This window comes from Lolium perenne, chromosome 6 (assembly GCF_019359855.2).
Source record: "Lolium perenne isolate Kyuss_39 chromosome 6, Kyuss_2.0, whole genome shotgun sequence".
NCBI classification, from domain to species: Eukaryota; Viridiplantae; Streptophyta; class Magnoliopsida; order Poales; family Poaceae; genus Lolium; species Lolium perenne.
Genome location: NC_067249.2, coordinates 79,399,209 through 79,411,799, shown reverse-complemented (window position 1 = coordinate 79,411,799; position 12,591 = coordinate 79,399,209). Strand labels below are relative to the sequence as shown.

At 42.0% G+C, this 12,591-nt stretch overlaps 1 long non-coding RNA gene across 1 annotated transcript; it reads right to left on the bottom strand.

Annotated features, from left to right (window-relative positions):
- Positions 1 to 2,737: 2,737 nt before the first annotated feature.
- LOC127307794 (uncharacterized) lies at positions 2,738 to 3,940 on the bottom strand. Its single transcript, XR_007855841.2, has 2 exons — positions 3,879 to 3,940; positions 2,738 to 3,067 (listed from the first exon to the last, which is right to left on the bottom strand). It is a non-coding gene; the product is annotated as an uncharacterized lncRNA (long non-coding RNA).
- Positions 3,941 to 12,591: the final 8,651 nt, after the last annotated feature.

Sequence of the window (12,591 nt, the reverse complement as noted above, 5' to 3'; positions counted from 1 at the left end):
GCTCTACATCACCATGCCCGCCTCCGGACTGATGCGTGAGTAGTTCATCCTTGGACTATGGGTCCATAGCAGTAGCTAGATGGTTGTCTTCTCCTCTTGTGATATCATGCTTAGATCTTGTGAGCTGCCTATCATGATCAAGATCATCTATTTGTAATGCTACATGTTGTGTTTGTTGGGATCCGATGAACATGGAATACTATGTCAAGTTCATTATTGATCTATCATATATGTGTTGTTGATGTCTACGCACGCTTCTATTCCTGTAGACAGTGTTGGGCCTCCAAGAGCATAAGTTTGTAGAACAGCAGCAAGTTTCCCTTAAGTGAATCACCTAAGGTTTATCGAACTCAGGGAGGTAGAGGTTAAAGATATCCCTCTCAAGCAACCCTGCAATCACGATACAAGAAGTCTCTTGTGTCCCCAACACACCTAATACACTTGTCAGATGTATAGGTGCACTAGTTCAGCGAAGAGATAGTGAAATACAAGTAATATGGATGAATATGAGTGGTAACAACAATCTGAAATAAATATGGCAGCGAGTAAACATGCAGTGGAACAGTAAATAAACGGTGTTTCGATGTTTGGAAACAAGGCCTAGGGATCATACTTTCACTAGTGGACACTCTCAACATTGATCACATAACTGAATAAATAAGTGCTACTTTCTCTATACTCTCTTGTTGGATAACAAACACCATTCATTGTGTAGGGCTACAAGAGCTCCCTCAAGCCGGAGTTAACAAGCTCCACAACATCCGGAGTTCATATTTAAGTAACCTTAGAGTGCATCATAGACCATTGCAATTTAGACCGAGTACTAACATAGCATGCACACTATCACCATCAGCTATGAAAGGGGGAATAGATCGCATCAATACTATGATAGTAATAGTTAACTCCATAATCTACAAGAGATTACAATCATAACCTACGCCAAGTACTACATGATGCACACACTGTCACCATTACATCATGGAGGAGGAATAGAGTACTTTAATAACATCACTAGAGTAGCACATAGATGATATTCAACTAGATCACAAAGCTCATGATCACATAAAGATTACATGAGAGAGAGATGAACCACATAGCTACCGGTACAGCCCTTAGCCTCGAGGGAGAACTACTCCCTCCTCATCATAGGAGACAGCAGCGGCGATGAAGATGGCGGTGGTGTCGATGGAGATTCCTTCCGGGGGCAATTCCTCGTCCCGGCGGCGTGCCGAAACAGAGACTTCTGTCCCCCGGATCTTGGCTTCGCGATGGCGGCGGCTCTGGAACTTTTCTCGTATTGTGGCTTATTCCTTTAGGGTTTTCGCGACGGAGAGATTTTATAGGCGGAAGGGCAGCCTCGGAGGGGTCCTGGGGGGCCCACACACTAGGGTGGCGCGCCCCCCCTTGGCCGCGCCGCCTTGTGGGGTGGGGCCCCCTGGCTCCCCTCTGGCCCCTCTTCGGTGCTCTGGAAGCTTCCGGGAAAAATAAGATACTTGGCGTTGATTTCGTCCAATTCCGAGAATATTTCCTTTGTAGGATTTCTGAAACCAAAAACAGCACAAAACAGGAACTGGCACTTCGGCATCTCGTTAATAGGTTAGTTCCGGAAAACGCATAAAAATATTATAAAGTGTGAGCAAAACATGCAGGTATTGTCATAAAAGTAGCATGGAACATAAGAAATTATAGATACGTTTGAGACGTATCAAGCATCCCCAAGCTTAGTTCCTACTCGCCCTCGAGTAGGTAAACGATAAAAAGAATAATTTCTGTAGTGACATGCTACTTACATAATCTTGATCATACTATTGTAAAGCATATGAGATGAATGCAGCGATTCGAAGCAATGGTAAAGACAACTAGATTTAGATGTGCGCCTTGGCGCACGATCCCGTGAAAATCGTGTTGGTGTTTATTTTGTATAATCACGATTAAATAAACTGCCAATCTGAAATACATTTATTAGGTTTTACTGGAAGCAATTAGGATAAAACCTCAGTAGCGCCTGAAGCTCATGCTCTTATTTAGTAGTTACCAGAAGCAATTAGCTCTCTGTCGTGGCCTTGGCAAAGGAGGATGGAGTCTTTCTGAAGCACCTTCTTGGAGCACAACATCGGCAGTACAGATGTTGGCCGTTATCCAAGCCAGTGAGATCTGGCAAATCTTCAACCTCCATCGGAGGCCCCTTCTGAGATTGACGGTTGCATCCCACGTCGATTATAAAGAAAGTGGTTTCGTCCCCGCTTTGGAGCTCGATGGCGACATGGTTGATCTCCTGCTCGTCGGTGGGGAAAGAGAAGGGCATGATTGCTTTTCCTTTTCTTTCAGTGAGGCCCTTTCTACAAATATCAAGGACCTATGTGTAATTTTCTTTTTCATGGGGTCCTTTGTAATGTATTGTACACCCACCGTTGGTTATTAATGAAGCTTCTATGCCCTTCGGGGCACTCCGTGTTCAAAAAAAAAGCAATTAGGAGTGGCGACCGTCTTTCACATTAATAAACATTTTGTAAAGACAACAACCAGATACTCTGGCGACCGTCTTTCGCATTAATAAACATTTTGTAAAAACAACAACCAGGTACTCTTAACAAAACATGAGTGTCACACATACACAAATGATATTTTAGGACCTAGTAAAATACTATGTTAAGCATACAACTCGATATAGAGAATGTAGGGAAATATATCACACACAACATGAACAAATGCATATATATGTTTCACTGGTCTCCACTTTAGATGTACCAAACGACTATAAATGGAATAACACATATTCTTTGTAGTCCATGGAATGTGAAGAACACAAAACAAACATCCATGATAAATTAATAACACTAAAAGCTAAGGCTCCTGGGAAAACAAAAAGCAAAGCTTGAATCAAAGGCTGGTATCACGTTGAGCCTCAAACAAACAGCTATGCCGACCTTCTCAAAGATATATGGACAGAGAAATGAATTGGCATCTGCATGATAACATTATAAGAAAGCACATATTGTGAAATGGAAGATAGCGATGGCCGTAATAGAGATATTGATGAACTTGTTGGCTGCCATATAGCTCCAACCTGTTAATAGAGGAGGAAAATAGAGTAAAATGGAAAATATATGAAAGTTGCAAGTCTCCTGCCAAAGAGGAAACAAATCATTACACATTGCATATTATCGTTTTTTTGTATCAAGAGGAAAACCAAGTGATGCAAAAGGGAGCCAGACTAAAGTTAAAAGAGAACATGGTCACATGATGTTGCCGCATAGTTGATGCACAAAAGAAGAGAGGCCGACGATGTTTAGATTGCAACTACGCGGGTACATTGTCATTGTATAAAAGGTTTATACTATTTGGATAACCCAATTTGCTGGCCATAATGACTGACTAAATCGGGCGCCTTGGCACACGATCAGGTGAGGCTTATGTGTAAGCGGGAAAATACTATTTTGTTTAGGTTTCAAAAATCGTTGCAAACCATAGTAAATCACAAACCAAGAAACAAATATTCTATGATAGAGATCCGAAAATAGGTACTCCTTAAGCTAATATTAATATTGTTCCAAGCCTATTATATAACATAGCCGACAAAATTCATTGGTGCATTCTATGGAAATCTTTAGACCATTAAAAAGTATCAGACCTTTGACAACCCCAGTAGAAAGTTAAATGCATTTGAAAACTTTAGACCATAAAAAGTGTAGTTGGATTATCGCCCAGTGGATATTATGGATCAGAGGGAGTAAAATTTTACAGTACTGGTAGATTTGCAACAATATTTGGATACACTTGGTAAAAATGATGGGTCTGGCTCGTTTATAAAAACAGAGGTATGCAAGTAACATGAAGGAGAAAACAAAAGATGAAAGAAAGCAATATGGAGGACTGACCATTAGCAGCATGTGTAGCTTTGACTTCGTGCTTGGCCACCGTGACGTGACACCGAGCCCCCTGCGTCAATGAGTCTAGGCTTGAAACACATGCAAGGAATGTTGAGGTACGAAGAACTGAACCAATCTCGTCACGGGTAGAAGAGTTTGCCTAATGTAATAAATTGGTAATTATGTGGCGACGTAAACAGGAAATAGACATGATCCATCGGTAATTATGTGGCAACGTAAACAATATAGTAGCCATCGCCAGGTTTTTTGTAGGCACGTAAAGAGACCATAAAAGTACGTTAAAATATATACCTCCGTTGTGCCAAATATAACTGTCTATGCAGTTGAGACCATTGAAGTAACGCTTTTTGACATATTTAATGTAGACTATGCAATAACATTTGTCGTCTCCTTGAATTACCACTGCCATATAAATGAACTAATGGTGTTACAGAGAAAAACGAGGAAGGAATTGTCAAGTACATAGGGGTGCACCAATACCATCAAGGGCTTTTAAACCACCTACAATTGATTAGCCACACTACACCACTGGGTAATTTTTTTCTCTATTGATATGTTGGGATTAAGGAGATGAAGTCATTTTGAAACTATCATAATTTGTATGGCAATCCCTACGAATGTAGTTAAATTCAGAAATGACTCCCGGAGGCTAGAAAAATTAACCAAGGAGAGCACTTTTAATAATCACACAGGTGATGAAAACCTGAGAAGTTCTTTCTTCTTGGTAGTTATTGTCTAAACATTCCCGCCACACACATACTAATGCCCTTTGCCTACTAACGATAGCATTGACCCCACCCTAAATCTTCAATGCCTAAAACAACAAAACAAGAGAGAATATAGGTACGATAAGAAAAAAGGTAGAATATAGCTAGAAGAGCAGGTTTCGGTGAACAAACGGAAAGATCCCCAACTTGCATAATGGTAAAAAAATTCAAAAAGTTCAACATTTATCTACGCGAACATCAAGATGTATGCCCATTCTTATATTAAACTCCATCTTCTTTCTTTATAATACACATGCACCAGAAAACAGAGGGTAGAATCAAATGGGCAACCCAAAAACAGAAATGCAAAATATAGTTGACATGAAGAGAAAGCTAATAACTTCTTAGACGTGTCTAATTGGACTGATGACATACATGATTTGGAGGCACATGGATTTGACCCCATCAAGTTCCTGTAGATAACGGCATGGAATATCTAATTAAGGTAAAATGAAAAATCCTTGAAAATATGAGTTAACTCAACACACACGGCTTACCACAACATAAATTTGTCCACGGAAATAGGATCAAATGGTTCAAGGTCCATTTAACTTTCGAGAACTGAGATAACTTTGTTATTGTACTGGCTCTTTAAACTCAAATACATACCATCTTTAGGCAAATAGATATAATGGCCAAATGAATATATGGGTTTAACCAAGAATTGTTCAATCACTGAAAGACCTATTGACGTAAACACAGTGAAGTACTGGCTAGACCAAGTGACAACAGAGATGCAAAGAAAATATTAGAAAGTGAAATAATGGTTGGAGCATCAACTTTGTATCCTAATAGGTCCTGGAATATGAATGGCATATAGTGAGCTACCGATAGAGAGTGCGAAACAGAGGAATAAGAAGGGCATAGGTGCCCCAGTCGGAGATGTCTTAGTCCGGCATTCACAACGACACATTATCAATTTTACCATAATTCAGTTATTCTAACCATTCTTGCAAGAAGAAATTTGTTCTAAATTGTTATACATTTAAAGTGGCATAAATTAGATATTCCAAATTCAGTTTTATCATAATGGTATCACCTTGCAATTAATTACCACTCAGTTATACATTCAAAGTGACAAAATTTAAGAGGAGGGCCAATAATATAAGAACATTTGGCTTAGAAGCAGCATAACAACGGATCAAGCAAAGCATGGGAAGCATTATGCAAAACAGGGCATGTACAGACCTGATGATAAACCTCAAAAAGTAAACAAAACACTAAAAGGGTCAATGCTTGAGTAGTTACAGCTCGAGTAGCAAATTTCTTGGATTTGTTCTTGTGTTGCCAGCACTTGGCGAGCAGAACAGTAGTCTGTTGACAGTATTTGGCCAAAAAATCATATGCTGAAACTAAAAAAAAGTTGATCACTGAACTAACGTCACCTCTCACTGTCTGTCAGTACAGCCGAAGTCATGTTTGATGTTTCCCTAGCCACCAAAGAAGCAGAGAACACATAACACATGAAAGTGTCAACTCACATCTGGATTCAGAGTAAAAGAGCAAACCCGTCCAGAAAACCACAAACACAGTGGTTCCGCATGAACCTGTACAAACAGTCACAAGCACACATCAGAAACAGACTAAAAAGCACAAGTTGGGATCAAGAACAGCACAACCTTGGATCGGGAAAGGGGATGGAGAAAATGTGTCTAGAACCAACCTCAACCAGCCAACCACCAGTTCAGGCATCGGCCATCCAAACCACGCAGCAGTGCACCGCTTCCCCTGCACCTGAGAAGAAACGGATGCACAAGTGATTTCAAGTGATGGCACTACCAGATAATATTAAACAGAATATTTCGGAGCTCACTATTAGTATATAAGAAAAATTGTTTGGACTCACTAAAGATCATAATGGTTTTCAATGAAGACATGTTTTTCGCCTCATTGCCAGATTGCACACATCACATCCAGTTCATGATTCGAAGAACTAATCTTTCATTCATATAAAGTTGACCAAATCACAATCCAAGAGCGATCCAAGCAAACAACTTCATCTAACTAACTGCCTTGATACGTAGTAAATATTAACGCATATATAGTTATATACTCTTAATTTTTCTTGATATGACCTAGCCAAGAAACAATGGACAAATATCACCTCAACATGGATTAAGTATCACCCAGACCATCCAGAATTGTAGCCAAAGCAAATATAAATCTGTGCATAGAAAAGGAAAATAAATCAGGTCATATAGCCCCGAAGAAGTGGCAATCCACATGGCAGGCTCGAGCAGCACATAAATCTGTGCAATACTGCACCATCAGCCTCGAGCAGAGCCAGCGACCCAGTCAGCAGGGCAGAGGCACACGAAATCCTCTCATCCAACTTCACTTTACTCACTGTCAGACCACCCAAGTAATTTACTTTCATCAAACTATACTTCACAACATCATTTCAAAATCCAAAATCTCAATAGAAAATTCTAGAGAAATACAAGTATGGAGATGGCATTAAAGATATCAGAAGCATGTTCGATATAAAAGCTGATTTTCTAGTATGCAACAAATAAAATATAGTAGCTAGTCATGATATTGATGCAGTGATTTCAGTATTTGACGGGACAGAAAGCAGCCATCTGAATGTGGGTTTGTTAGCCCAACCATCCAAAAATTTAAAAGAGAGCAAAGGTTTCAATATTTAACACCAGTCACAAAGCAGCTAGCTGATTGTGGTTTCGTTAGCACAACTGTCCCAAAATGTAAAATAGTGGATACCAACACGCTTAACAAATTAGAATCACCAAAAGAATGCGCTTACGAAGAAATAAATGATCATGTATGGAGAGAGAATACCTTCTGCCTCCCGCCTCTGTAGAAGTATATTTACATCGTCCGCGCACAGCTTGATTCATAAGGTTGCCCTGCACGGAAGTATAGCAAAGTTTTAAATAATCTCAATGACAGCGAGATAAAATAGTGAAACGAGCAATGCTTAAATTGAGCAATCTGCAATAATCATGCCAATCAGCAATGCTTTGGTAAGAAACTTGAACACGATTTTAGGCTTCCTTATGATGCAAACGGAACATCAAGGAATTAACAGGAACACAAAAATTCTTGTTGGGTCACACAAAGAATCACAGTAATATATACATCGAAGAGGGGCACACAAAAATGTTCAAACTAAAATGTTAGCTTTGGGCTTTCATCCTAAGCTATGGAAACAAATCAGTAAAGTCAAGTTAGTAAGACAAACAACCTTTGGACCAAAATAGTTACCCCTTTAGATCAGCCTCCCAATAAAAACCCTCCCAACAGAAACGATGAATTAAAGAAGTGTTCATATTAGAAGGAAAAAGTGCTTATGATAGCATTGAAACACGATCATAAGAAATAATCTTAGAAACTAAAATAACATGTCTTTATTATAACAGCAAGAGAGATGGGATCACTGGGATTATGATTCAAAGATATGAATGCAAAAATATACTAAATCTAACGAATTAGAATCATGTTGCTAGACATCTAGAGGTACGAAAGCTTCTAGGTTATTAACCTTGAGTTACATTTCCCCTTGTATTTGGTCATTGGAGTGAACTTGACTCCCTAGGCTCCTGCAGATCATCACAAAACTAATTAAAGCAAAGAAATCTTCTGAAGTGGTACCATACTTTATTTAACCTACTTTCTAAACTATTTTCATAAAAAATAATTCAAAGTAATTCCAGAAAGAAAGGTGCTGAAGTCGCAATGTGCTTTCTTTCAGAGATAAATTCACGTTAGCAATAGAGAAAGTTATAGGGCTAACTTCTTAAAGGAAAGTACATAAACCATAGCCAACAGAAACACATGTTTCTCCTACCTTTGACATGTAAAAGTTTAATAGCTAGCAACTCCAGTCCAATAGTGTTCCTACCATTTAAACTTTAGAGAACCTCAAATTAAAACCCTGCCATCGTAACTATAATAATTGGCATGATAATTCTGAAAAATAAACAGGGCAATCTACCTACAGAAGCACGACAAGTAATAATAAATACGCCAAGACTTCACTATACAAACTGAGAAGCGGAACATGTACATATAATGATTATTACCTTGCTTTGCTGAAATAGCAGATAATAGATTTGACACGGCAGTGAAAGCAAGGAGGCCATATTCATGGACTAATGTTTCAGATTTGGCAAATGAGACATGACTTTTTCCAATAAAAATCCTTCAAATGGGGAAAACTACAGAATAACTAACTTGTCTTGTCTAGTACGAATGCAGCTATATATGCATACCAGACAACTCTTGTACTGCCCTACCAAGAAAACAAATCTCAAAGAAGAAATAGTAAATGTCTGAAAAATAGAAGGCACATATCTTTTCTGTTTGTGCGTGTTCCCCAGATTGCAGATCTAGATGAAATGAGGAATGCAGCGATCCATGTATTACACTCTATTTATCCAATGAAAAATATATACATGCCAAAGTACAATCAAACATGTCATTTTGTGAATATGCCAATGCAAGGGGAGAATATCAATAAGCATTAGGAGGCAAATCAGACCCGCTAAAATTATGTATCGCAGTTTCTTTGAAACATAAAAGCCAGAATGAAACTTGATTGTCTCTTATATCACTTGTAGATTAAAACGAAACCCAAGCCCAAATTCAGAGCCTACATGGCTGAATTCTAATAAGAAACCGCCCCTATACAGCCAAGAACATGAGCATAATTAAATCGACAATAGCCGCAAGGGATCACATATATTAGGTTGACAACATTACCAAACATGAGAGATTTAAATCATTAGGTTGACAACTTTACCAAGTATAGGAAAAGGCATCAGCCAACCTTTGAAAATATTAACAATAAACAAATATGGGTTATGTACAACTATTAAAATATAAATGAAAAATCATGAAGCCTGCACTGTACATATAACAAAGCTTGTATTTTGTTGCGGATCATATTATTTTCTTCTCAATTGGGAAACTTGCGAGCAGCTGCCCTATGCAACACAACAACCTACAATCCTTCATATCAAATAGCAAGCATGAATGGTAGGTGGAGACACACCAGGCAACATAGTTGGATAATCAACAACAGAAGCTATACAAAGCTAACCTCAATTAACTGAATGTGTGTTAGTTCACATGTAACAATACCGTTCACTGGTTGAAAAGTTCCCCATCCAATACTGAAAAATGAAACAATCAACTTATTAGATGCATTAAAGCCAACCGTGTATGGATGAACAAAAAGAATCTAAATTGAACAATTAGCAGCCACCAAAAATTCAGTCAAATGACCAATTTAGATATGTACGTGTAAACAAAAATGTTGTTAAATATAAACCTGTTTATTGAATGCAAGAACCTCTAGATCTCTGCTCAATTTAAATATCAAAAGTGTGAACAACATGCTTGGATTTTTGTTGACAACATGGTGGAGAAGGGCTGATGGCTGCTCACCTCGGCTCGTCGCTGTCATCAGGTAGAAGAAAGGGGTGGAACTATCAGCTCAACATGTCATCTGCCACAGATTTCGTTTCCACTACACTGCACTAATTCAAGGCAAAGACGAATTAAATGGAGAATGCACCTGCTCCAGTACACCGCACTAAATCAAAGCAAGCATGAATTAAACAGAGCAAACCTAGAGAGAAAGAGAAATTGAGGAGATCCCACGAATCTTGCAGTAGTTCCATCAGCGTCATCCTCGCGGCTGCTTAGCAGAGCGAGCTCATGGAGAGGAGGAACAGGAGGAGGACAGCGGGGCAGACCACAATAGCTGGGAACAAGTCGACGGAACAAGCGCCATGGATGCCTCTCTCTGGCACGTTCTCCTCTTGCGTTGCAGAAGGAAGCGCTCGTACACGTCCTGGCGGCGCCCTCCCCGCATCGATGCACGCCTCCTCATCCCGCTCGTCGACGGCGACCTCTCCACCATGTACACGGCAGTGGGAGCCGTGCCTCCATAGCGGCGGCGACCCGCCCCTTGCACTTCCTCCTTCACCATCAGCAGGAGGGGCGCTCGAGCTTGTGCCGTACGCGGGGCTCGCGCCCCAGCCGGCGCCCCGCTCGTGCCGCACGAGCTGCTCGCGTACAAGGCAGGCGCTTCTCCCGGCAGGCCATGGCGACGATGAAAGATCGGCCGGAGAAGGGAGTGGCGACGGCAGCCCAACAACGGAGACGAGGCGATTTGTTGAGGGGAGAGGAGGGGAACGAGCGGGAGAGGAGGAGGCACGAGCAAAATGGGTGAGGAGAAGGGAGGTCGGTCCAGCGCTGCACGGCGCACTGCGCCGCGACGGGAGGAGAAGGGAGAGGCGGCGGGCGGCGGGCGGTGGGCGGAGGGCGGCGGGCGGCGGGCGGAGGGCGGAGGGCGGAGGGCGGAGGGCGGCGCGACCGGAGGAGGCGGAGAGGCAGCGACACGCGCGGGGACGATAGGGTTTTCTTTTCCCCACTCCCCTGCGAGACGCCGGGCCGGAGCGGGCTTTCACAAGACCCATGGATAAAAAGTGGGTTCGCGCGAGGGCCTAGTGAAAAATGGACGGACAGGATACACAGGTGGGGAGATCTGACGGTCTAGAAGCGCAAATCGCTGTGAAGTCCCCTATGGGGGGCATCATATACAACTTTAGATGAGTAAACAACTGAATCATATAGCAAAGACTTTTCATGAATAGTACTTTCAAGACAAGCATCAATAAGTGATATGGGTTGGCCCGATCTTCTCAGTAAGCAATGGTGGTGATGATGATCACGGGGTGATGGCAGCGGAGAAACACGACAATGAAGTGGATGATAACTTGTATGACGCAACAAGATCTCTCGATTGGTCCCTGTCGCTAATGCAACAGCTCTCAACCCTGCAAGATATTCGCAACACCACACACTTGCGCACGTAGCCGCCGACCACGTAGCGGTAAGTTGCAACCGTCTAATTCCCAATGGAACAACAGATCACACAAGACTTTTTCAGAATCTACACAATATCAAGTAAAATGGTGTAGGGATTCAATAGTTTTGCTAACAACTAAGAACTAGGGTTTATCTTAAACGTGGTCTAAAGCAGCTAGGGGGGCGTCCTGGGCACTTATATAGGCGTCCGGGACGACTTCTGGTTGAAAAGATACAAGAATAACCGACCCAGAATAGATCTGGTCGAGACAGACTCGGACGGATCCGGTCTGGAATCCGGTCAACCGGGCCAGGGACCGGGTCGGCCGGTCTGGCATCCGGTCAACCGGGCGGCAACCGGAAACTTCGCAAATTTCGTCCGGTTTTGGCCCGGTACGATGCATCCGGTTGGCGCCCGGTCAACCGGGCTAGGGACCGGGCTGGCCGGTCTGGAGGCCGGTCTAACCGGGTGCTGGACCGGCCTGGACGTCGACTTCTCCTCTCGCGCATGCCTCCCGCTCCTCCCTCGCGCGTCCATGAGATATCTTCATGTCCAGCTCCATGTCCAGCTTCACGTCCATCTTGACGTCCGTGTTCATGTCCAGCTGCTCCTCTACTCGTCGTGCGATGCTCGTCTCCTCTTGATACCTGATGATACATAAGTAATAGGACTTAGGCAGTATAAAGTTCTCATCAATCAAAGTACCGTTTAGAAACAAGTTCACCTATTGTTTAAGTAGCTTCACACGAGCCCTTGTAATTTGTCCAATCCGAACTTCATCGGACTTGAGCTTCACAGCAAGTTCATCTTCATTTATCAATGACGGAGGAAGTGGTGTAGTAGGGATGTCCTCATCATCTCCCCCCCCCCCTTCAAAAGGCGTCGACCTCGACGCTCCAAGGTCTTCTCCGTCATAGGGTTTCAAATCAGCAACATTGAAAGAATTACTGACACCAAACTCATCAACTGGAAGATCTATCGAGTATGCATTATCATTGATCTTGGCAAGCACTTTGTAAGGACCAGCACCACGAGACTTCAATTTAGACTTCCGCAGCTCCGGGAACCTATCCTTGCGAAAATGTACCCAGACCAT